The sequence below is a fragment of the Microtus ochrogaster genome, chromosome 10 (genome assembly GCF_000317375.1).
Source record: "Microtus ochrogaster isolate Prairie Vole_2 chromosome 10, MicOch1.0, whole genome shotgun sequence".
Classification (NCBI taxonomy): Eukaryota; Metazoa; Chordata; class Mammalia; order Rodentia; family Cricetidae; genus Microtus; species Microtus ochrogaster.
This window is the reverse complement of record NC_022016.1, coordinates 69299834-69327021: the sequence shown is the minus strand read 5'-3', so window position 1 is coordinate 69327021 and position 27188 is coordinate 69299834. Positions and strand designations below refer to the sequence as shown.

Genomic DNA, 27188 nt, shown 5'->3' with positions numbered 1-27188 from the left:
TTTCTTCCTTTCTTCCTTACTTTCTTTCTTCTTGAGAATAGATCGAAGAGAACAAAGGCTACAAAAGGATTAATTTAAGGGTCCCTGCAATAATCCAAAGGTTAGGGCAGTCTGTAATGGCCACTGAAGTAATTGAAGCAATTGTGTTCTGGGTTTATTTTGAAAATGAGGCCAAGAAGATATATACATATATACATGGGGTATGATAGACTGTAAGGGATAAACCTTGACTCCAAGGTTTCGGACCTAACTAATCTGAAAGATGGAGATGAGAGAGACTGCAGACAGGGGATCATGGAGATCCTACTGGGAGCACATTGAGCTAGAAATAAGTATCTACTGGACAGCCAAGTGAAGATGCTGAGCAGGAGGCTGGGTAAAGGGGTCTGAGGCTCAGGGCAGGAACTGTCACTTTCTGAGTCCTCAGTATACACAGAGAGAAATTACAAGAAATGTTCAAAGAGTAGAGAGAGAAGAACAAACACGTAAGGAGTTGAAAGACCAGCTGAGCAGACAGAAGGGTACAGAAGAAAGCAGGGAAGTACATACCGTCCTGGGCAGGAGGAGAAAGAGGGGGCAGCTGGGACAAGGCTGTGAATGGCTGAAGAGCAGTGAACACTGAGACCAAATGGCAAGGGTGACGTCATCAGAGACCTGACAGTTCCATAGACCTGGGCAGAGTGTTCAGAACTAAAGTGCCATAGGAATGGGCTTAGGAGAGAAAAGTAAAAACATAGATAATATGAACAGCTCTTTTGGAAGTATTTTGTTTTAGAGGAAAGAGAAGAAACTAACAATATCATAGACATAATATATAGCCTAAATAATCTACAAAAGGACACACTCAACATTCATATAAGTTTTCCTTTAAAATAGGCAAAACTAGGCTTGCGGTAAGAGAGATGCAAGTAACAAGTCTGGACATTATCAGGTTATCCTCCATGAATAATGAGTAGAGAGGTATTTGTCTTATAATTAATTACCCATTGCAATGATTTGCTATATAGTTTAGCAGCCAACAAAATCATTTTATGCATTTCTCTCTATATTTGCCACAGTTCAAATGCTAAAGACCAAGGTCACATGACAACAGACATATCATTGCTGTACTCTAAAATCCACCTAGAAGAGCTGGATGCTGTTCGCTCAGTAGAGTGCTTGCCTGGGAAGCCCTGGGTTTGATTCCCAGCACCCCATAAACAGGGTGGTCCATACCTGTAATCTCAGCACCCGGGCAGTACAGGCAGGAGTTCAAGATCATCCTCAGCTACAAGGTGAGCTTAAGGCCAGCCTGGGCAATATGTTGTTTGTATGTTTGGGGTGTACATGTATGTATGTGTGTGTGTGTGTATGTGGTTGAGAAGGAATATTCTAAACTATAAACAGATCAGATGTAAATAGAAACTCCCAAGCCTGTATGTGTGAAGTCTGGCCAGTAGGTGAGGATTTTGCACTTTCCTAATTTAATTAAAATTGGAATTTGTAAATCACATACAATCTTAAGAATTTGAACTGAGCATAAGCTTTTTCTTCATTTTTAACTCCACAGGACATATTTTTTTTAGTATGAATGTTTGCCTCTAAGGATAAAAAAAAAAGAATGCAATACAGTATCTGCCAAGGGAATTCATTTATTTTGGCTTTTTTTTTCTGGATATGTTTAGGTCTTATTTCCAAGACCTCCCACTTGACAAACACAAACCATTTGGTCCTATATCAGTGATCTAAGTGTGAAGCAATGACTGGGTTTTTTTTTCCTCGATAAATTCATGGGAGAATAAAGCCTCACATTGCAAAAGAAGAAGGGGGCCCCTGCCAAGCATCACAGCTCCCCCAGCTGTGAATGAACTGGCCTGGGTATGAGCAGCAGATGGTTGCAAAGTCCCAGTTGTTTCACAGACAAGCACCAGCAGGGTATCTGAGTTCTAAGACTCCCTGGCTCACCAACATGGAATTCACTTCACTCTGTTCACATTTCAAAGGGGGTTCTACGGGGGAGACAAATGTCTGCTTCAGGACATTCTATGGGGAAGACAAATGTCTGGCTAGCTGATGCCCTTTCCAGCCTAAAGGCAGCAAAAGAGCTGGACATAAGTTAAAATGTGCTCACAAAGGAGTACTTCAAACCCATTCTGCTCTCCCAGATTGTACACAAAGCATTTGTGGGTGGTAAAAGATTATTTCATTTTAGACCATGCCCAACAAAAAGAGCTAGAAAATCATTCTCTCTATCCTAACTGGCAATGTTGAACTCTCAATTTTCAAACCAGTAACAGGAAAATATTGCATGTCGTGATGAAAGCTACTGTCTCATTCTGTACCTGCATAAGTGAGTCGAGGTGTTTGGTTTTTTTATCAAAAGTGAAGCAAAAAGTAATGGCATTGATGCTTTATAGTATAAGTGTGTGTGTGTGTCTGTGTGTGTGTGTGTGTTCCTAATTTCTGGTTGATCTATTTAGTAAACCTCTGCTATTTTCTGGGATCCATTCCAAGACTGTGAAACATATCACTGAAGTTGGTACCTCCGTTGTTGAGGTTCTTTTCAGAGGCACTCTGAAGTGGTCTGAAAAACCACTTTTTCTACATTCTGCACACAGCTTATGCTAAAAAGCCATGAGCACCACCTAGTAATTGATGGGAAAGTACAATTTTTGGTCTAAAGTATTTTTTCCTCCAAATATGCAATACCAAAAAAAAAGTACTATGTTAAAGCTACACATTTAGGCATTTCTCTTTCTTCTTTCTTTCTTTTTATTTCTTTTGGGTTTCAATGTTGGAGACATTAGCTTAAAGGTACTTTGATTCTGTACATTAGTGCCAAGGGACTCATTCATGTATAGACTATATATTTCCAAGTTCTTTACAAATGTTTTTGTTTTCTCTACAGCTGTTAACTGAAAAATCCTGAAAACATAGATAAGTGCACATATGAACCCCAACCACAAGACCATGAAATTAGCAAGACTGACAATTTCAGAAGTCTACATTTTTTTTATAATATGGAGTACACCTGAGCTATTACTAAGAGTACCTCAGAAAATATATTAATCCAACCCTCTAAATATAATCGATGAAGAAACTCACAGAGGTTAGTTTAAGCACACACCACTAGAGATAAACGGGAAACCACAGCAGAACTCAGGTGCTATATCCCCAGGTCCGGAGCCCTGGAGGTGCTCCTGTGTCGCTGCCTTGATACAAACACACAGACCCTCTGGGCCCCTCAGAAGCGCTCTCTCTCTCTCTCTCTCTCTCTCTCTCTCTCTCTCTCTCTCTCTCTCTCTCTCCCCCTCCCCCCCCAAGTGTTGTCTCTCCCCCAATACCCAGTTTCTTAGATGGCGTCAACATACCTGAGTTTGCAGCAGGATTCCTCAGTCCAATCTGGTTTTTCCCTCACCGCTGCAAATCCTTTTAAAGGAGTGCTCCGGCTGGGGCTCGGCTTGGGGCTTTGGTTGGCTGGCCGGCTGGCTTTTCTATTTGTTTTGTTTTTAATTTGCTCAGGGAAAGGGAAGAGGGTGGGAAACTAAACCCGCCCCACAACACATTTTTTTTTCCCTTGTGTCTTTCAAACCAACCCACCCTCTCTCGGCCCGCGGGGCTTAAGGGGTTGCTGTCGCAGTCCCAGGCAGTTTCCAAAGTGGCAGGAGGCCTGGAGAAGTTACACAGCCCTCCGCAGGTGCCGCCCAAATCAACAGCCCTGGTCCCCAGACCTGCTGCGTCCTGCTTCGCTGTCCTGGGAGGTCCCGTGCCAGGGGTTCAGGACGAAAATGGGGTCCCGCCTGTGTCGCGGGGTGATGCGAAGCAGGGAGTGCCTGGGTTCTGTGTCGCTGGATCTGGAGGTGCTGGTGACTAGCGCGCGGGCGCGCCGCTCTGGGGCACTGGCCACACAGGTGACCGCGCGGCAGCGGGGACGCTGCGCGCGTGGCCGAGGCCGGCGCTCGGGCGAACCTTGGGCTGCTCCTGTCCTCCCTGGCCTCTACAGCAGCAGGTGTGGGAAATGCTGCACTAATAAACACAAGGACTGGGGGAAGTGGAAAAGGGAAACAGAAAAGACCCCAAACAGGGAAGTCGCGAGCTCCCTGTCCCCCAAAGTGCATCAGTCATCATCTCTGCCTTGCTTGTCCCAAAGGAAGGAGGGCCATTCCTTAATCTAGTTAGTTAATGATCCCCTTGTTTTCCATACTAGAACTCAATGATATTGATGTAGCAAGTCGAAAAAAAAAAAAAGTATCTGTCGTTATAGAGAGTCAGATTCCAATCTCAAACTACATAAATATTTTGTTGTTCTCTGATCAAAATGTGTATTCATTTATCTGTTTACTTCCTTAATGAATGTTTATTGAGAACATGTGCTACATTACTTTCTTTGAACTTGGGGGAGGAGGACATCCGCGTTCATAGATTTCCAGTTTTACAGCTGATCTGAAGGAAAACGGAGTGAAAAAGAATAAAAATAAGTGGAGATACTTTAGATTGGGCAGATAGCGATACACAAAAGTCTTTCAAGGTTAATTTAACCCGCATCCCCCCCCCCAGGAAGTCCATCAAAAGTGGGCACAGCGAGTGTGTTGCCTGAATTAACCCAGCCACAACAGGGTTGAGAAGAATTCATCCTTCATTATTGGGATGGGTCTTCACCCCGAAGGCAAGTGCCCTAACGATGAAAGGAGAGGACCGCGCAGGTCTGAAGAAGGCAACCTAAACCAAGGCAGACACTTGGATTGTGCGGCCAGCTCCTGCTCCGACGGATGACCCGTTACGGAAGCTGCCACCCGTGGGATCTGTAATACATCTCCTCTCCATAGACACGTTCTTTCAGGACCAGCGACCCTTTTCTGACAAGCACGTGACCCTGCGGACCATATGTTGAAGCCAACTTATCCAGAAATAGCACGAGTACTTATTAAATAGGCTTTATGGACACCTGAGGTAGTCAGCGTCAGCCTAGGAAAGCTTACCTTCGGTTTTCACCAAACTGTGGCAAAAAAGGAAACGGACAAATGTTAGACAGAGGATAAAACTGAAGTGGAGATTTTGGTGTCTCCAGATTATTATTATTCTAACAACACAAAAAGAAACCTTAACAGAGTAATTAAACAATCAACTTAGCATATTCATTTCCTGTGGTTGCTATAACAAATTACTACAAACATAATGGTTAAAAGAGTAGAGATTTATTCTTTCTGCTCGGGACCTCAACAGGTCTGTAGTCTTCCTCCCGCTTCCTGAGTAACCAGGGGACACTCCAGCCTGCCTCTTCCAACCCTACATCTCAGGCATTCTTTGTTTGTGGCCACATAATTCCAACGCCTGCCTTTGTCTTATGCTGGTTTCTTTGCTCCTGTGTCTACTGTTTCTATTGTAAGGACAACTGCCTTTGGGGTGAGGGCCCCTCCCAGTACTGAAGGGTGATTTCACCTCAACTTCCTTAACTTAATGATGTCTACAAAACTTGCCTTTTTTCAAATATGGTCATATTCATAGATTCTAGGGACTTGGCCATGGACATTTATTGAGAGGAGAGCCATTAATGAAAGCATCACAACAGCTACTCCTGAGTGTACACCCACAGGGATCTAAGTCAACAGGCCACAGAGACTCTTGCACACCCATGCTAACAGTTGCACTATTCACACTAGTTAAGAAATGGAGTGAGCAGGACCACGAGGGGTACACCCACACTCTGAGACAATGGGGATGATCTTTCGGGAATTCACCAAGGCCAGCTGGCCTGAGTCTGAAAAAGTATGGGATAAAACCGGACTTGCTGAACACAGCGGACAATGAGGACTACTGAGAACTCAAGAACAATGGCAATGGGTTTTTGATCCTACTGCACGTGCTGGCTTTGGGGGGGCATGGGCAGTTTGGATGCTCAACTTACTAAACCTGGATAGAGGTGGGCGGTCCTTGGACTTCCCACAGGTCAGGGAACCCTGATGGCTCTTCAAGCTGATGAGGGAGAGGGACTTGATCGGGGGAGGGGGAGGAAAATGGGAGGCGGTGGCAGGGAGGAGGCAGAAATCCTCAATAAATAAATTAATTAATTAAAAAGAAAAAGAAATGGAGTGAGTCTAATGTCCATCAAGAGAGCGGCAAGGCGGGGTGTGCCTCAGTTGGTCAAGCATGGCCGTGCAAGCGTAAGGATCTGAGTTTAATCCTCAAAATCCATGTGAAAATGGCAGGTACTGGAATCTGTAATCCCAGAACTGGGGAAATCGAGACAGGAGCACCTCTGAGGCTCACTGGCCAGTCTATCCTAACTGGTAAGCTTTAGGCCAATAGAAATCCTGTCTCAAAAGGGATGAACAGTGTCCTGAAGATGACATCTAAGACTAAGATTGTCCTAAACACACACACATGTACACAGTAAAAATTTAAAAAAAAAATGACGAATGGAAAAAGAAAACAGTTTGTATAAAAAATGGTTTATTCAGTCATAAAGAAAAATAAGGTCATGATTATCCAGGAAAATACATACAACAGGAGGTCACTATATTAAGCAAAATAAACCATATTCAGAAAGCCAAATTAGAGAGAGAGAGAGAGAGAGAGAGAGAGAGATTAAAGTAGAAACTTATATGGGAGAGGAGGGAGGAGAAAAGAAACAAAATACAGGCGACATGAGGGAAAGGGGGCGTTAAAGACTGGGAAGGGGGCAGGGAGGGTAGGACAATGGTGGAGGGGGAATGTGGGGGAGGGGGAATGTGGGGGAGGAGGTGAATGGAAACAGGGCAAAATGGCACATGTGTCTTAAATGCCATGCAGAAACCTGTTGCTTCACATGTTAACTTCAAGAAAAAAAATTAAAAACCTGGGCATTATGAAAAAATAACTACCCTAGAAAAAGTACAGAGACCCAAAGTCTCCATTCCATTGGAGTCTCGTGCATTACTTGAAGGTTAATCACAACCCACTGCAAGCCCCCCTACTGCAGAAGTGAATCCCACCTAGATATGTCCGTATTTCTGTACCATGTCATTGCACTGAATGTCACCACACCCCTAGCTTTACATTCTAATTAACTGGACCTTTGAATCTCCGCCTTGCTGTCACAAGGATTCATTGTTTATCTTAGCCATGGTAAAGAGCTGTGAAGGAATATATGGGCTAGAAAAAAATCACAGCCAGTCGGTTCAGAGTCATCCCTACACTGAAGAGCATCTCTATCGGGAGATAGAGTTCACCAGAGCAAAACGGATTAACACCCTGGCTCACTCCATATTTTTTGGAGGGGAGGGAAAAGATCCATAAAAGGAAACCTAGTGTGAAAAAATAAATGAATGTGTTCACCTTTTTTCTCTTTTGAAAAAAAATCAATAAACTGCACATTTACACAGATGCAAACCCCACTGGGAACAATCAATCGTGGCCAAGCTTACCGCTACAGAAACTGGGTAAAACATCTTATCCAACTATTTTGGTTGCTAGTTTCAGAGTATAAACAGTGCCTGATTATTGCCTTGGAAATCTTGATGCAGCCTTTCATGAACCCCTGAACTTCCGTGACCGACTCTCTCCTGGACCACCTCTTTCCTCCTCAGCTTTCCTTCTCATTCTTCACCCTTTGCATCTGAACCCTCAACTAACAGAGATGCAACCACTATGCACTGAATAATCACACTGGGTGACATACGGGGGTCAGACTCGTCCAGCAATCAACCTTGTGGTCAGTGATTTGGGTTGTGACCACAATCCAGAATGAGTCTCCTGTTGCATGCATGCACGCACGCACACACATGATTGAATTTTATGAAATGAGTACCACATAGATCTAACAACAAAAGAGTACTGTTCTTGAAAACTTGAAGGATGTTGCAGTTTGTTTTTTAAAAGAAATTCACTAATGCTAAAGCAAAAAAAAAAAAAGAAATTCACTAATACAATCAATAATGACAAATATTCAATCAAAATCTTAGATGACAGTAAAGGGCCTCTTCTATTTAATTACACTGAACTGCATTTGCTGGGTAAATAATGAAACCATTTCATTAAATAATGGACTCTAAGGCCCAAGTGAACACTAGCAAAGAAATCCTTTTACATAAAGGTGTTTTAAGTTAGGGTCACATGACATGCCAGTAGCTGATAACCGGTAGACCCACTTGAGTAAACAGTAGCTAGTCCCTCTGTCTGTACCAGGAATTCATTTTAAAAGGGGGACATTCCAAGCAGATAATACAAAACTGATAGCATTTGAGCCCAAGATCAGTTTTCCATATTAAACACAAGCAGTGCCTCTAAAACACACTCAGTTCTCAACAGGTTTTAGCAAGGTATTCTAAACAAAATAGCTAACAATCAATGAAAGAAAAATAAAGCTTTCGGAGGGAAATTGAAGAATAAGAAAAATCCAAGTTCTAACATAGTTGTGAAACAGGATAATATCAACAAATCAAGTAGCGCTAACTGAGAGGCTGGCGATGACTTCTTTAAGTTGATGATATTCAAAAGCTCTTCTAGCAATGGTGTTGTCTGTAGGCGCAGAATGAACCAGCTCCTCTGCTGCTCATTACGTATTATAATACATGTTCTATACCATGAGTCTTCTCATTATGTATTATAATATATGTTCTATGCCATAAGTCACACATACCGTGTAATATATTATACTCATGCTGTTGCTCTATGAGCGCTTTTCGAGCGAATGCATGTCATGAAAAGAAACACAAGGGGGACAAATACATTTAGAACAAATAACTATCTTATGGTCAAGCTCTGTACTGTCAGAAACAAATGCTAGGGACTGGAGAGATGAATCAGTGCTTACGAGCATTTGCCGTTCTTGTAGATGACTGGAGGTTGGTTCCCAGCACTCACACTGGTAGCTCACAAATGCCTCTAACTCCAGCTTCAGGGAATTTGACACTGTCTCCAGGCCTTCTTCCATACCCGTATGCACATTCAAATGCTAATATGCACACACAATAAAATAAAATAAATCGTTAAAAAAAAAATACTGTCCAGAGGTGCTGGTACATGCCTTTAGTCCCAGGCTTTGGGAGGGAGAGGCAGAGACAAAGAGAGAGGCAGGTGAATCTCTGTGAGTTCCAGCTAACCTCAAGTGATTGTTCATTTCAGAGTCAGACAAAAGGGCCATTTGAAAACGGCTATACGGGAGTATGTGTCCCTTATTAAATGAGCCCTAGGAAGTAAAACCATTCACATGGTCCTGAAAGGCTGAGGCAGCCCAGCTAATGTTCAGTCTGTTTTCCCACCTAGTGCCCCAATCCATAACTCATTTATTTCATCTAAATCCCTCCCCGTGGGGAATGCTGTTGGCAAGGATACAGAAGAATCATATTCCCTTGGCTGCCTGCCAGGGAAGTTCACAGCCCCTCCTTACACTGTGATCCAAAACTAAGTAAGCAACAGGCTGGAGAGATGAGCTCAGTGGTTAGGAATGCTTGCTGCACAGACAAGAAGACCCGAGCTCAGACCACAATACCTGTGCAACAAGCCAGGCTCGGTCCAACACAACACTGTGACTCCGGCACTGATGGAGCCAGAGGCAGCAGGACTGTTATGGTTTGCTGGTTGCCTGCACAGCTGTTAAGTTCCAGGGTTTGGGGTCTTGCTCAACAGTGAAGTGCTTGCCTAGCAGAGGTGAGGTTCAGTGAGAGCCAACAGCCTCAAAGGATTTAGGTAGAGAATCATAGGAAAGGCCACCTGATGGCCGCCACTGACCTCGGCGCATACACAGGCGTGCTCACACACCATACGCACCATACCCCACATACACACACACACACACACACACACACACGTAACATTGTTTACAATTTTGTATTAAGGATGAAATTTATTTCATGCAAGATTAAATATCAGTACCAGAGCATGATTTTTTTTCCTCTAGAATTTATTAACACCATTTCAATACTTCATGCTATATCTTTATATTTGTTGTCTATCCACCAATTCACCAGAAGTAGACACCAGTGTGTAAGAAAATTTTATAAAGTCTTACAGGTGAGGCAAATTTATTATTTCATTGCCCCTGAAATATAGTGAGAAATAAAGTTACGAGAATAAGTATTGAGAACTTATTCTTGAAAGGGGGTTATACATCCACGGTTGGGCTGAAATGAGAAATCTGCAACTAAATGGAGTTTTGCACTGAAACGTTTTTCAATCTATGTCCTTACAGAACTTGAAGTGGCCAATACCTTTGATTTTCCTGATGCTCCATCTGCACACACACACACACACACACTACAAACCAATTTTCACATAGCATAAAGCATGTTGTTCTCCGCAGGAACATGATGGGATTTGAGAGTGAAGCCCACCAGGCCTATTCACCGGCCAGCAATCCACCTCTCCCCGGCACCAGCCATGGAGGCTATAAAAGCCAAAGCGCTGCTTCCTCCAGGGCTCTGGTTCGCAATTAATGGGTCACGAAAGATGAATTATCTCTTGCCTTGGCCACCGCTGTGACCTTGAGGAACTTTCTCAGCCACTCCCTTCCTCCCCCTCCTCTGTTTTTCCTTGACTCCTAGCACGTGGGTCTAATCAGGCTGCCAAGTGTAGTATCCTGGCAGCACAGGAAGGCCGCACAGCAAGTGGCTTACGCTGGACCTGTCGCAGTAACCCCTGCCTGTGACTCCAGCTGGAAGAGAGCATGGGAAAGTGATTGGAGACGGGTCAGTCCAGATTGTTCTCTGAGGTTTCTCCAACAAGATCTGGTGTGAGATACCAAGGTGTTGCGAGCCAAGGGGCAAAGAGCTTCCCCGGTCAGCTGCTTAGTGCTGTTTGCCCACACCCTCCTCCATGTTCAATCAACAGAGGATTAAAAAATATTTTTCAGTTGTGTGCATACCAAATGGGTGTCAGTATTTCCTTGTCATCATCCCTTCACAGTATAATTATTTATATTATACTAGGGATTCCCACTAATCCAAGACTTGAATATCCACCGCTCTCAGGATATGTGGAGGTATTAGAGCCAGTCTGCGGCTGGTGCAAGAGCTGGATGCATGTGTGGCTGAGAAGCGGAGCCGAAGCTGCCGGCAGCCAGGTCCTCTCAGTGAAGGCAGCATGAGCTGGTGGGAGATACAGAATTAGAATTTCAGGCCGCATAAATAAATGTCAGATATTGTAGCTCTCTATTTTTTTTCTGGTATATCCGAACTTAATTTCCTCAACAGGATCCTGTTTACCAACTGATAGAAATGGTCTAAGAATTCCAGTTCTTGATTGGTATGTTTTGTTTTCATATCTAACTTCCAGGCAGGGAGGGGACAGCGCTGGTGCGGAGGTCACGGTCAGCATGAGCGAAGGCCCTGATCCCTGGACATCTGTTGAATTTGGCCTCTGCCTCCACTATCTCTGTCTTCTAGTGTTGGTCTACATGGATCCATGCCAAAGGTTACTTGAGACCAATGACTGTCCCTGTTTGCTCGAGGCCTCTCTGAAGAGCATAGAGACGTTCGAGACGTGTGCTCCAACACACCCTGGGTCGCAGGCACCATGCGAAGGCTCCCTTCGCATGCATGATGTCTGCCTCTTGCTTGGGAATTACTCCTCTCCTCCGAAGCTTTGCTGAGTCGAGCTGGAAACAGATCACCAGGGATGGCAGCCCCTTCTGCTGCACTGAGTCTCTCAGAACGTTTTTCTCCAGACTCACTCAGAGCATCTACTGATTCTTCCCCACTGGGCTCCATCTGAGAAACGAACTTCGCCGGCAACTTCAGACTCTGGGTTACGGTTTTACGTTTACCGTCCTTGGTCTTTTAAAGTGCATCTGAGTTTAACCATCACTGAGTACAAATGCCTACCGAGCATCGCTCAGTGATGGAGTCGTCTCAGGGATGCAGGGCCCTTTTACTCAGGGCAGCATCAGTGTTGCCTCTCTGGTGTCTCTCCTTTCTTCCTAATTGGGACAGCTCTCTTACTTGAATTTGGTTTATTATTATTTTTGTAGAGCCAAAGCACAGTGTGCTATATAACATCTCCTTCTGTGGTAATGGACCAAAATTACAACGGAGTTGTGGGGATACATAAAAGAAAGCTCCAGGGGAAAAAAGCACACCAGATAACCAAGATAACCCTCCACAGCGGGCACAATGCCCAGCATGAAGCACGAGTCTGGTCCTGGGTTCTGTGTGCCACCCCAAGGGCTTGGCCATGCCTTCTAGAAGCCCAACTCCTCCTCTTCTACTTCTTGAGTTACCACAGCCACTGCTTCCCTTTTCACTCCCAATGTCCCAGCCACATTTCTGCCACCCCCACCCTGAAGGATCCCACCCAAGACAGCAGGCAGACCAAGAGGCCGTGGTTTTTATTATCTCCTTGAAATGGATATTTCAACACTCAAGTAGCAGGGAAAGCAGACATGTAGGTGGTCCGCAGAAGCCCTACAATCACTGGGAACCTCCAATAGCTCAGCCTTTCTTACTGTATGTAGACTTGTTATTACTATGCAGTTTAGAACTCAGGGCTAGAATCACCGGTATGCATCATCACCTTGCCAAGCTGTTCCCATCTTCTTGATATGAGTATCTTTTAGGACCAACTTTTTCCATGTAGTAGAAAACCTGCTGAAGCCACTCCCAAGTTTTCCATAAACTACTTCCCAACACGAAGTAAAAGTCTGTCTGTGCTTAAAGCTTCTTTAATTCGGTTTCCATAGTAAATATGTAAAAAGAAAGGAAATTGTTGAGTTTATTGATTTTTCTCATGTGAAATAAATAATAGCTGGTATTCAAATTATAACTATAAAACAAAATTCTTATAATTAAGGGTTTTTATTTTATGTGTATGAGTGTTTTGCCTGTGTGGTCTAAGAGCACTACATGCTTGTAGGATCCTCCAGGGCCAAAAGAGGGTGTCAGATTCTCTGGAACTGGAATTACAGATGACTATGAGCCATCACATGGGTGCTGGGGACTGAACTCTGGTCTTCTGTAAGAGCAGCAAGTACTCTTTACTGCTGATTCATCCCTCTAGCCCCTATAACTAAACTCTTAAAATTCCATTTCAGAAATGCATAAAGAAAAAAACTAAATTTTAAGAGAAAACTTTGTATTTTTGTATCACAGAGAAGAAAAGGTATTTAGAATAAAAACCAACAGACTTGCTTCAAAGGTGAAAATTAAAAAGTAAGTTTGCAGAAAAAAAGTTAATCATGATTTGATATTACAGAAAGGACACTGCATTCTCAGCTTGGAATGATATTAAAGCCAAGGAGACTGATGAGTTCTGGGACATCACCCAATCTTAGGTTACTTCAGCACTCTTGTTTCAATTATAGATTAGACGGACTTGACATTATGAAACACATTCAGTTTAAAACACCAATACATACAAAATGTCCAGTGTGTGTTGCTTAGTGATGGAATCATTTATAAAGGAACGTTAGTAATTTTTTTTATCATCAAAGGCTTGGTCATAGTGAAGATGCAAACAGTTCTGGATATACTTTCAGCCTCTCCCCCATCGGGCCTCTCTATGCCCTCCCCCATCGGTCCTCTCTATGTCCCACAAACCTAGAATTTAATCATTGTCACCAAACACCCATACTTCACTGAACCATCCATGAACTGCTTGATAAAACTCCCCAGTGCCCTCTGGGACCCTTCCCATGCCGATCCTCTACCAAGTTTCCAATGAAACACAACACTGTGTTTTCGAGATTCAAACAGTGTGTGTTGTAACATCTCCTTCTGGGGCAACGGAAACAGAACACAGCCACTTTAACTTTTTTCACTCCTCCTAGTTTCCCCTGCTACTTTTCCCCTTTACCAAAGGATTATGCAAACAGTGGGACCCCAGGAACCTGAGTGCCCACTGTGACAATCACTGGCAACTGCCCCCAGTTATGCAAGAATCTTGTGGTAAAAATGAATTGCGGCTGAAGGCTCTTCATCTTCCAAGTTGGGCTCCCATTTGGATGAGTGGTTCCCAGGCTCTGTACTTCAAAAATAAAATTTAAAAAATGTGTGGAGCACCACCTTGCTCTTGCCAATTCTTGCTTTTGCCAAATAAGGATTTGGAGAAAATAATGTTCTCTACCAACATCACCATGTCAAACTGAAAAAAAAAAGGCCCCTTTTAAGTCCAAGAATGCAGATGGGACGTTGCCTTAGCTTGAAAGGAGGCAGGGGATTCATCAATCTCAAGAACAGGAAGCTAATAACTATAAGCTAATCATAGCCATCAATACCCTAACGGAAAATAAATAGTACCTTCAAAGGGTCAGATTAAAAATATTTTAATAAATAGAAGGTTTAAATGTATTCAGGGACAGGAAAATTACAAATATATATCTAATAGAAGATAACTAAAATACACATACATATGGAGAGAGAGAGAGAGAGAGAGAGAGAGAGAGAGAGAGAGAGAGAAGAGAGAGACCTAGGGACTAGCAGCAGCTGGAAGCTGTTAGCCCTACACAGGCTGAAGAGGGAAGGGAATCATGTTTCCAGGGGAAAATGAGAGCTGGAATTGATTAATAGAGAGAAAGGAGAAGATCAGGGCACAGATATGAATCTGTCGTCACCATTCCAACTAAACCAACCGAAAGTCCAAGCAATAGGGTCTGAAGATTGTAGTTGGTGGGTCAGGCCCCCTGGAGCAGAGAACAGGCCAGACAAGATGAAAAACGGAGCTCAGCTTCATTAACTGTGGATCTAAACGCCATATGGTGTATAAAAAATGAATATGGGGATTGACGGGGGAAAATGGCACAACCACTAAAGTTCAATTCAAACTTAAGTATAAATCAATGTTTTAGATGAATATATTTATCATAAATAGTAAGTTAAATAAATGCAAGGTTTTCCTGTGTTCCACCCTGGGTGACGTCACTGAGGCTCTGACTCGGGACGCACAATGTGTGCACTTTGCATCGTGCACACAACCAAGCACCATTGCCCCAACAAACACTACCTGCAACACCCCAACCCAGATATGATTCTGTGACATCACAGACTGTAGTGTCTTACTGTGCAAATGAAGCTTTCTGCTCCTACAGGAACTTGATACTATAATTATAGAAAAGGAAGACTTCTAATATTTTCTGCCATCATCCTTCAACATGTAAGTTATAAATTAGTGAATATGTGCTAGAATGTTTGGTTTTAAAAATTGCTGCTTTAGTCGTTAGTTTGATTAACTAACACATCGTTCAATGAATTTTGGGATTATGGCAGAATTTCCAACAACTTCTGATGGCCCTAAATACTCTGACATCTTACACTATGGATTTATTTGAAGCAGCATCTCAGCACCGACAATTATAAAACCAAATTACTAACCAACTCTGAAATACATTGGTGATGTTCTACACTCAGTATGAAATATTCAGCCAGGATTTCACTCCTTATATATAAACATAAATAAGCCAACCCATCTCCTTTGTGTTCAGTTTTGTTTTCCCCTTTAATAAATGGTAAAATTATAAATACCCAAGAATTATTTAAAAGAAATTTCTTTCTTTAAAGACTAATTTATTTACTATATACACAGTGTTCTGCCTGCATGTATGCCTGCAGGCCAGAAGAGGGCATCCATCAGATCTCATTACAGATGGTTGTGGGCCACCATGTGATTGCTGGGAATTGAACTCAGGACCTCTGGAAGAGCAGCCAGTGCTCTTAACCACTGAGCCATCTCTCTAGCCCCTACAATAAATTTCTTTATGATCTGTAAATTTTGAGTTTTATTCCTATGTCACATGCTAATAGGATAACGCAAGTATTTCACAGGTACAAAGAAATCATACATAGACAAGATTTAGAGAGCCCGGCACTACAGTGTACTGATGGGCTTTGGCAATGGGGGGATGGGGATCAGGCAGAGAAAAGGGTATGCATATAAATGACTTTTTTCTTTTTCATTTTGTTTGTGTAGATCAGCTGATTTCAATCTTCCTAAGGCTAAGACCCTTTAGTACAGTTCCTCATGTTATGGTGACCCCCAACCATAAAATTATCTTGTTGCTACTTCATAACTCTAATGCTGCTACTGTTATGAATCATAATGTAAATATCTGATATGTGGGATGCCCGATAGTCAACCTCCAAAGGGATGGAGACCCATAGGTTGAGAAGCCCTTGTGTAGAAACTGCACATGTGTGGAGGCTGGAGGTTGACATCAGGTGTCTTACTTCATTGCTCTTCCTCTTACCTTTTTAGGACAGAATCTCCCACTAAACCTACAACTTGCTGTTTGCTATTTCAGCTCAACTACCTGGCCAAAGAGCCACTGGGATCCACCTGTACAAACACACATACACACACTCACACACACACACACACACACACACACACACACACACTGTACCTGCCAATGGCATAATGGCCAGCTTTTACTTGGGCTCTTGAGATTTGGTTCTTTACCCACTAGCCATCTCCCCGTCATTCTTTTTTCTCATTTAGTAGAGGAAAGTTACAGGAGAAATTTTAAGATCTAATGTTGCTTGTAGCCACACTTGAAACGATCATTAATTAACGGCTCAACATCCAATGGAATGGCACCAAGTGGTCCTGAAACGGGCAACCTGTTCCAGGACTTTTTATTTATCTCACTGATTAAAACTGCAGCCTCGCAAAGATGTAAAATAGAAACACCATCAAGCACTTCATTCAGACCATTTGCCATGAATTACAGAGAGCCACTTTTACCAGAGCATTCCAGACTGCTGCATGTGGATGGTACCTGGGCACTTTAAAAAGCCCTGGTACTGGGCTCCCATCACCACACATCCTGGATTGGTTAAATAGGGTAAAGATTTAAAGGGATTTTTTTCAAGAATCTATTTCTTTTTATTTTAGAAGCTTTCAATTTACAGAATTTGATCTTTAAAAAAAAGTGCAATTTTCACACCCCTTAAATCAAGTCTCCTTTCTGATCTACAACCTACATTCGTAGGATGCACTGACCAAATCAATAAGCCAATACCAACACATAATTTTTTTGGTGGAAGTCCACACATTATTCATATTTTCTTTTTTCTGCAAACATCCTCTTCCAGCCACAGAATCCCCTCTAGGGTGCTGCATGAATGACAGCTCCTTAGACTTTGCTGGGTTTCGGTAGCATTGACAGTCCGGAGGAGTCCCCATCTTGTGAAATAAACCCCAGCCACTGCCTTGTTTTTCTCGGGGTTAGGCCATGGCTGTGCAATTCATGGGAGTGAAGACCAGGGAAGCAACATGCTTTCTTTTCTTTCCCATCCCCTCACACCAAGAGCGCATGCTAGCCACACAACTCCCTCCTCCAAAATTGGTCTTAGTCACACGGCTGAGGTAGCATCAGGTCTTACTTCCTTTATGTTTTGTTTCGGTTTTGGTTTTTCAAGAGCTGTGTAGCAGCTCTGGCTATTATCCTGGAACTCGCTTTGCAGACCAGGTTGGCCTCAAACTCACAGAGATCCACCTGCCTCTGCCTTCCTGGTGCTTGGACTAAAGGCGTGTGCCACCACCACCTAGCTCGGGTTTTACCTCTTAAAGTAACTCTTCTCCTCTCGACACTTTATTCTTTGGGAAGAAATCACCATACGCGACCCACACTTGAGGACTAGGGAATCAGCTTGACTTCCTTGAAGCTCCTCTGCACGGGAGATCTATCTTTTCCATGGCTTACGGTGTGTTGAATTATTTATATCAGTAGATATAAATGCATACTTTGTATTTAAGGTTATAGGCCAATGATACTTTATTGTGATGCCCCACTGCTTAGAACCATTAAAGGCTCCAAACGCTGGCTTTTATTTCCCTTTAACATAGCCCATCATTGAAGGTATATTTTAAATTATTTCTTTGCTTTGGGGCACAATAACATCTGCCACACTCATTTTTATATCTCCTATTTTTGAGTAAACAATTTCTCCATTGGAATAGTACTAGAAAGAAAGATCTGGATAAGGCTGAGTGTGTCCTTGCTTCTCCACCCTTCCAGAGAGAGTGTGTGTGTAATTGTTTACATATATTAACCTCTGTAACTATTGCAATGAAGGCATAAATTCATGTTGATGTTTCCACTTCTCGTTTATGACCACAAAGATCAGTCTTTCCATCTCTCCTTGTTCACCCACAAACTCTTTCATCAATGACAAGAAACCAGCATGCAACTGAGTTCCATTCACCTGTTTGATTCCAAGAAACATCTTCTTATATCTATTTATTGCCTCCCTCAAGAAGAAACCCTTATCAACTGGACTACAGGGCTAATGGATAACCCCTATATTCATTTCCAAAGGCTTTTAGGTCATCAAATTTTCTCCCCAGTCCCAATGAAGGAGATTAGAAAACAGTAATAAATTACTTTGTCATATTCCATATTCTACTCTGGGATCTTCTTGGGTGGTTTTTTAAACATTTTTATGTATTAAAGCCCAGTGTGTATTATAAGTAAAATTCTATGGACTTCAACAAATCCATACATAGTGTTGAGTGAATCCATCAGTACACCAGGCAAAATGGTTTGGCCACTTACATAAAATACTGTCTGTGCTTTAGCTACTCAGTCTTCTTCCTCCCTTAGGAACTGAGATCTATTTGTTGTCTCTGGTTTTGCCTTTCTGTAATATCCTACAAGTAAATTCATATGCTATCTGACCCTTTTCAACTAGCTTCTTTCGCTTCTTCTCTCTGTCTCTGCCTCTCTCTGTGTCTGCCTGTTTCTCTTTCCTCTCTCAATCTGTGTGTCTCTGTGTGTCTTCTCCCCTCCCTCTCGTGCCCTCATCCATTCTCCCACTCTTCTCTGTATTAACTTTGGAGGTTGTCTTCCTCTGTAATCAGTCCCCAGAAGCTATGGAGAATGACATTACCTTTCTGCAATGTCGCTCTTTCCTGCGCTCTTCACGTTTCAGCCCCACTGGCCAGGCATTGCTGTCCGCGAACGGTCACACAGCACAGTCCCAGATGGGAGCCTTCCCACTGCCTGCCCCTGCACGTGAGAGCCTCTCTTGCTCTGCGTGTTCCTGGTCATCTATCTCCTACATCTAATTTACATGTTTGCTAAAATGTCACATCCACAGTGAAGCCCTCATAAACACAAAATCGAAGTCCTCCAATGACAAATTCCTTCATTTCTCCTTGCAGCCCTTGGTCCTTTGTGACACATCTTACAGCCCACTATCTAGCCATGCTAATGGCTCGCTAGTTAAATCACTTTAAAAATCACTCTATTCATTAGCCAGGGCCGAGTATATCAGACAATCTAATTTTATTTTCGTCAGGTTTTGAAAGCTAGAATTCAAGATCATGTCCGTCCCGTGGCCTGTGTTTGGCCTTGCTGAGTTGCCAGGGCTCTTTTCTATAAATCTGTGCCTCCAATAACTCCCTGTATTTTCAAATTCCCTCTACTAAAAACACTGGTCAGATAGAATTAGGATCCACCCCTCTGGCCTCTTTAAGGCCTACCTCCAAACACATTCACATTCAGAGGCAATTATGCTTGGAGCTTCAGCATACATATTTCGGGGAGATACAGTGCAACCCACAATAATTATTCTTCCAGGGAGCAATTATTTCTTGTTTTCTATTGAAAAGGGCAGAGATATGCCCCCACTATGTAGTGGTTCTCAGTCTCAGAACTAATAAATATGGCATGTATGGAGGAGACACTGAGTATCGGATTCTGAATATCTTTAAGTGTTATGCAATAAGGAGTTTGAACGTGTCTCTGAAAATTGAGATGCAACACAAGAAACAGATTAGGAAGGTTGTATATGAAATGTACAGAAATACAAGGAGAGAAGCAAAAATTAATTGATGACAGCCAAAGAAGATGAAGACATCTTCTTTGCCCAACAAACACATTCCTCAGTGGGAATGGAAATGTACCAAGGTTCTTATTTTTTGAAAACCACCGCTCCAGGATGCCAAGCATCCTCCACATTCTGTGATAATCCTAACACTTCCCTCTGACAGAATTTATTCTGATTGTACATGGTTGCTGTGGAAACTGAGTCTCAGAGATGTTAAGCATCTTTCCCAGCTAGTAAACGGGGAGTGTGGAGCAACAGCTCAGGGCACGTCTTTTACCTGCGCAAGGCCCTGGGTTCCACAAAAGAGGGAGCTGATATTGCTCCCCATCCATGTGGTCTAGTTTAGGTCCTTGCCTCATCAACTATGCCAAACCACGTCACAGCTCCTGCTGCGGGTGTGGGCTACCTGGAACACTCACTAAATGGGGTTTGAGGGGCTTGTTTTTTTTTTTCCCTTTCCATCTGTTGACTCGCCCACAGAGAAGTCTGTGAAAACACAACAATGCTCTGAGGAGCTTACTCTCCATTTCCCTCATCTTTCCTACCTCCGAAAGAACAATGCCGGACTCATAAATGTTTAATGGCCTCCCCCTACTCTTCCAGTAGACCAGGGGATAGAAAAACACAGCAGCACAGTAGAGACCAATACCCTTTGAGGTGCCTGGAGGTGAAAGAGCTGTGCTCAGGTGTTCACTGGTTTTCCTTTCCAGCACCTTCATCAGAGGTGCGCCAGTGAACACTCTCCCTTGAGACAGTTGTCAATGAGCTTGTTCTCTAATGACACTGAATTAGAGAGAAAGCAGTGCCTTGATTCCTGCTTGTAAGCAGACTGCGTCCAGATAAAGACAGACTTTGAAAGAGATCATCCTTTTGTGCCCGACAAAAGAAGGCTTGGGCTATTCTTCAGTGAGCCTTTAAAGAAAACTTTATGTATTTGTACTTAGATGACAAGATATCATGAAGTCAAGCATATACCTGCATAGCACAGGCATTTAGAGGAACCATTGATGTCATTGTGAGGTATCTGGCAGCCCTTTGGAGAATCTAAACTAAACTAAAAACAGGAGAGAGAGCCTGGGGATTGGGAAAGAAAAGCACAGGGACCGAATAAATGCCCTTCCTTCTTCTGTTTATGTAATAAATGCACTTACTGTTGCCATGGCAAAGGGGCCAGTCTGTTTTCTCCTTCCTCTGTCTCTACCTATTATTATATCCGATACCAGAAAATGCCATGCTTCCCATTGGCGTTTAGGATCACTGTGTTATCCATGCACTCTGTATTCATCTCTCTCCTCTGTAGCCTTGGTCATGGTTATAGAGAAAGGGAGGCTGCTGGCCAGGGACATGGCTTCTACTACATTAGCAGGATGATTGGAAGGAAGGAAGTGGAAAAGAACCCAGCATGTAATGAGTCAGGAAGGCCCTCCTAACCTTGGAAAGCCCCGGTGGCCCAAATGGAAGACTCTAAAGATGTCATTTGAAGCAAACGCCACCCCATTGGTTAGCTAAATTGACTCAGTACAGGTTATTTTGGCCTTCCCAACAGCCATAACAGTGAAGAGCATACTCTTGTCCGTTATAACTAGGCTGAGGTCATCAAATATGAAGTCTGAAATAGAAATAATAATAACTCCACAGTGATTGGACAGCATATGACATATCCTGCCAACTTCATTATGCCACCCTGGGTGAGGGACAGAGCATGCTGCTCTGTCTTGAAAACATGACAAGAGGTTTACAATCACATCACCTCATGCGTTAATTTGCCTGTGCATTCAAAACCATCAGTTAGGAGCATAAGAGGGATTAAGAACTGGTTTAAGTTGAATGCAAAAACAAAACCAAAAAAACAACAGATTTATCCTTTCAGAAATCTACATTCTAGTCTTGTCATATGAGAGGCAGATAAATAAACAAGGCATTTTCGTTTAGAAACTAAAAGACTGGGTTTAAAAAGCTACGCTTGCAGGGATAGAGAAGAGAGGGGAGAGGGCATCTGCGTTATGTAGTCACGAAGGCTGAACCAAGTGCTCTCGTCCTGTTTGTTTGCTCTGGGGCTCGGATGCACAAACACTTAGCTCAGAATGTTCTCTCTCACTCCTGTTCCACCCATCACAAGACACTGGCTGTGTCTCCTTTCATAACTACCTCGCATCCCTGACATCCATGCTCAAATAATCCCACCGAACAAGGGTACTACTGGCAAGCTTGGGGTAGGAAGGGTTCCTAGTCTCAGATCTCAGAGGAACCCAGTCAAGGAAACATTTGGATCCTATCTGCAAATATCTGAATAGCTGTCACAAGCAATAAAGAATAACTTAGGCTTAAAGTAACAAGAGTCAAAATTGAGATAATTGACCAAAGAGTACAAAGAACAAGACTTTCAGCCAATGTGTATTAAAAAGAAACTTCTCTGAAGAAATACTTTTCAAATTGTAATATGCATATGGTCCTATTAAACATGAATTTTGTTTTCAGGTCCTGATTAGAGTCTGAGGTTCTTCATTCATAACAAGTTGTTAAGTTGCTGTGATGTGCTTGTTCTAGAATGGCCTCTTGGGTCACAGTGAACAAGAGTTATCCAATAATGGCACTCATTTGGACATGCTGGGTTGCCAATCGATGATAGTGTCTAAGTCTTAAATATAACTATCTGCCAGCATTCCAGCAGAAAGTGTTTCCACATGACATGCAAGGATGAACTCAATGTTTCCTTTCCTGTCAAATGATTAGATTCAATAGTTTTGTCACAGAAATGTCCACGTGGCTACTCTTTTCCAATCAAAGCACTTTCACATAAATAATTTAAAATACTTGACAAGACTTTCTACTCCAATTCAGTAGATGCCAAAAAAAGACCTTACATATTAAGTGACTAGGTCAAAGTCTTCCAACAATGTGCAGAGTGCCTACCTACTCTTAGCTCATATGTGAAGCCAGATCAACATTCAACAGTGAACTAAGCAGAGATGGTTCCTGCCCTGCAAAGGCCCGCTCGGGACATACCTACAAGATGCATCTCACTTGTTATTAGCACACTGACGTTTCAGCGATGCTAGGATATGGAAACTCTATCATCGTGACGGTGAGATGAAGGAAGCGGCCAGCTACCATCTAGCTTGTCAGAGGGATAGGGAACTCCAAAGGCGAGGGCTGCTGGGCTTGCCAAGCAGCTCTGGCTCCATCGGGATGCACAGCATGACCCTGGCGCGTTGACAGGTCAACTTTTCACCCTGTTTCAAGGAATCCTGGCAAGAGTGAAACCATTGTGATGGCTACAAACAGACTAGAAACTCTGAAACTTCCATCAGTCGCTTCCCCACAGATGGCCTGGCCTCTGCCTCCCCCTTTGGAAGCAAGGTCAGAACAGGTGGTGAGGATCTGCCCCCTTTCATACTACAGATGATACATGGGACCTCACAAAAAGCTAACAGGGTCCAAGACCTCACAGACTGAACTTGTATGAACTTTTGAATTCCTTTTTTTTTTAATACTCTGGCCCAGACAGCTCCCCTCCCTGCCTTCCTCCCTCCCAACTCTCCACCCACTCAAACAGTATCCTAGAAGAACTCTATCATGTCTTATCTATCTTTCCAACACCTGGAACACTGTCAACCCAAGTGAGAGAGATGGCGTGAGAGCTAACTATGCAAGTATGTAGGACTGAGTTCAGATTCTCAGCACCCACAGAGAAAGCTGAGCATGGATGTACCAGCCCTGGACAAGGCAGGTGGACCACTGGAGCTTGCTGGTCAGCCATCCTGGCAAGGAAAAAAGGCAAGATCTCAGTTTAATGAGAAACCCCGTGTTAAGGAAGTAAGGAGGTCATGTGGTGGTGTCTAGCACGTAGGTGGTTGGGGGGGGGGAGGCAGAGACAAGTGGATCTCTGTAAGGAGGCCAGCTTGGTCTACAGAGCAAGTTCCAGGACAGTCAGGGCTATACAGAGAAAGAAGAAGAAGAAGGAGAAGGAGAAGGAGGAGGGAAGGAGAAGAAGAAGGAGGAGGAGGAGGAAGAGAAAGAAGAAGAAGAAGGAGGAGGAGGAGGAGGAAGGAAATAAGGTAGAAAAAAACAGAGGAAGATAGCTGATGTTCACCTCTGGCTTTTGCACATGCATAAGTACTCAACTCCACAAATATATATGCACACACACAGAATACTGACAACCCATTATGAACCAATCAATGTCCTCTATCTCCCGTTTCACTGTTAACACAAGGTTCAAACCCTTCCATTGTTTTCTTAGCTATCATTACTTTCTACCATTATCCCTGTTGATATCTAATTCCATGCATTAGAAAAGAGATTGAAGCTGACATGCCTTTCTACAATCTCAGGCCCCTTTCATTGTGTGTCATATATTGGTTTCTCCCAGTAAACAGTCTGAGATCGAGCTTTGAGTGTAGGTGGCTACCTAGAAATATCATCTGCAAGGGAGTAGGCCACTGGGGCAGGCAAGGAAGGTGCTACAGGTGGCCACAAGAGGAGACAAAGCCACTATCAGACACAGACTCGGATAGGAACAGACATTGAAATAATCATATTGGAGATTTCAGAGAGCTATGGTTAGTAAGTTAAGGGCTACAGTAGAGAGAATGGACAGCGAGCAAGAGGTGCGTGCCGTAAGGAGAGGGATACGCACTCTAAGAGAGGACTGGGGGGATGGACCAGTAGGCGAAGCACTTTTTCCACAAGCATGGGGCCCTGAGTTTGAATACCTAGAACCCACATAAGGGCCAGGTGACCTGCTTATAATCCCAGCAGCGGGGGCACAGAGGCAGGATGAGCCCAGGGACTCTCTGGCCAGTCAGTCGAGCCCGTAACAGCGAACTGCAGGTTAAGTGGGAGAGTCTTTCAAAAAAATGTGGAAATCTGATTGAGGAAAATACTCCATTGTCAAGCTCTGGCCTTCACATGTGCCTGCTTACACACTTGCAAAGATGTAATGCATGCACACGCGTACACAGGCATTTAGGAATCACTTTCTTATTGTTGGAAACCAAAACCAACAATGCATAATATCTTCTGAGGGCTCATCAGTAGACTTAACATAACCAAGAAAAGCCTTGGCGATCTTGAGCACAGGTCAATAGAAAACATCCAAAAATGAAATTCAAACAAATACACAAACAAAAAAATCATCAGAACAGAATATATAAGAATTTTGAGGAAGTTTATAAAATAATATATGCACACTTGGGATATCAGGAACAGAAGATATTGAGGCCAGAAAAGGTAATAAGAGATTTTAAAAATCCAAAATTAACGAAAGGCACAAAAACCACAGATCTCGGAAGCTTAGATAATGCTAAACAGATGAACTTTTATTTTTAAAAACCGTGTTTGGTATACTTAAGCTTGACACAAGCAAAAAGAAAGACAAAATCTCCCAAGAGGAGCACCATCAGTAACAGAAACCCACCTAACTCAAAGAGCTCAGAGATAAGAATTATAGCAGGTTTCTCATCAGAAATCATGCAAGTAAGAAAAGACCAGAAAACATTTTTTGATTGTTGGACAAAACATTTTTCAATATAGAGGATATATTAAGACCTTTTGAAACAACCAAAAGCTTAATGAATTCATTTCCAGAAGAACTGGAAATGAAAGAAATATTAGAACAAACTTCTTGAGGTCAGACACGGAAGCCTTTACAGGTAAAATTCATACAGTGTAACATTTGTACAATGACAGCAATAAAAGAAAAAAGGTCACCGCCCCATGCAAAAGCACAAGTGAAAAGTAAAACGCATCCACCTGAAAAGGCTGCAGGCTGGCGTGCAATTGTATGACAACTGGTAATGCATAATTTAAAAATCAATGATGTCTCAGATTCACGGGGAAGAGGAGAGAGGATCAAGTGAAGTGTGGGCCATTTTAAGGAAGGAAAATTCCTCATTGTGATACTTTAGACAAAAACTCCACAGAACTATTATGGGAATCTGGTTACATGCAAACTTGAAAGCACACTTAAGGAACCACAGAGAGGAAGGAGTTCAGAGTGCGGTGAATCAAGCTGACCAGACTGTAGATCTGTGAAACAGCACCTTTGAAGGGGACTGGGGAAAAAGACACAGCCTTGAGCAACAGGGAAAATGGGTGGAATCTTGCCCAGAGGCAGAAGAAACCCCACGTGATGCGCCCCTTCATTTCTGTTCTGATAAAGTCGTACCCACAGAGAGCAGCAAAACTGCTCTGAAACGCGGCCCGCAAAGGCTGAACCTGACTGTTAACTGCGTGCGGCAGATGGGAGAGATGCATTTCTCACCGTCTGAGTAGGAGACTACAGACAAGAGGAGCGAAAGGGCTAAACTGACTCATGGGGCTGCAGCTTGAGTTCGTGCTGAGCTTAAAGCAGATAGAGATGAAAGCAAACGAACTTGTGCCTAGCTGGATGTCGAAACAGATGGAGACAGGCAGGAGCAGCTAGGGATGTGTGGCCGTACAGAGATAAACACAGAAACTTGTGTTTCCTTTATCAGGGAACTAGAAGTCATGACAACCCCGTAGCTGTGAACATCTCTGTCTTTGTTGCTTTTTTTTAGATATAAAGCTGCTAAAAATAATTTTGAAAAGACTGAATGCCTCTTAAAGTATTTAGGTAAAAGAAAGAAATGTGGCCGGTGTGTAAACGAGAAAATAGTTCTGGTACAGTCTAGACAAAGGCTGGTGAAGGCCATAGATAGCCCACTCAAGCATGTAGCTCCGGCTGCCTTGCCCTTCTCTCCCGTTCCTTCCACCTTGCTAAAAAGAGCTAGATTACATACCTAAAGCTAACCACCAAGGCCATTTCTCTTTTTTGGTCACTTCTTCTTCCTGAGACTGAATACCAAGGTCCAGCTATCTAAGTATTGAAGTCCGGCATCAGAAGCCCCCTTCAGCTCAACTAATTAACATGCCCAATTAAAATTAAACACCTCCTCCTAACACGGGTTTTCCATTTTACCTTTATAGATTAATGTGTCTGTCTCCTCTCTATCCATAGGCAGTCCATCATCTCTGCCCCCTTCCCCCTTGTCCCTTATCTCCTCTACTACCACGTTCTAGCCCATCCTAACACAGACCACCCCTCTTTCTCTTCTTAAAATTACACCGGCAAGGTCCTTTACTGCTGTTTATCTTTCTGGGTCAGAAAGCAGTCATTTTAACTTTTCTTCCCTGTTTAATAAAATATCTCTCTGTGAAAATAGGTGTTTAGGTGTGGTTTGTGCCTAATCCGGGCTCTGGGAGGGAGCTCACACTATGTGGGAGTCTCCTTCAGCAGAATAAGGTAAACAGAGTACGATTTATTGGTAATTGAAGACCAATGAAGCAAAAGAAAATTAGAATTCTAGACATGCACAATAAAGGAAATGGGAAGAACATGGTAATATGATAAGACCCTGGAATACAGAAAAGCCAGTGCTCAATGTCACCATCATGGAACAGAGAGAGGTCAGCACTCAATGTCACCATCATGGAATAGAGGTTAGTGTG

General features: G+C 43.0%; 1 protein-coding gene across 1 annotated transcript in view; it reads right to left on the bottom strand.

Annotated features, from left to right (window-relative positions):
• Lepr (leptin receptor) overlaps positions 1-3833 on the bottom strand; it is a 76618-nt gene extending 72785 nt beyond the window's left edge. Inside the window, exon 1 of the mRNA XM_005353471.3 lies at positions 3351-3833. The gene's annotated coding sequence lies outside the window, so the exon portion shown is untranslated. The remainder of the gene's footprint in view (positions 1-3350) is intronic.
• Between the last annotated feature and the right edge of the window lie 23355 nt (positions 3834-27188).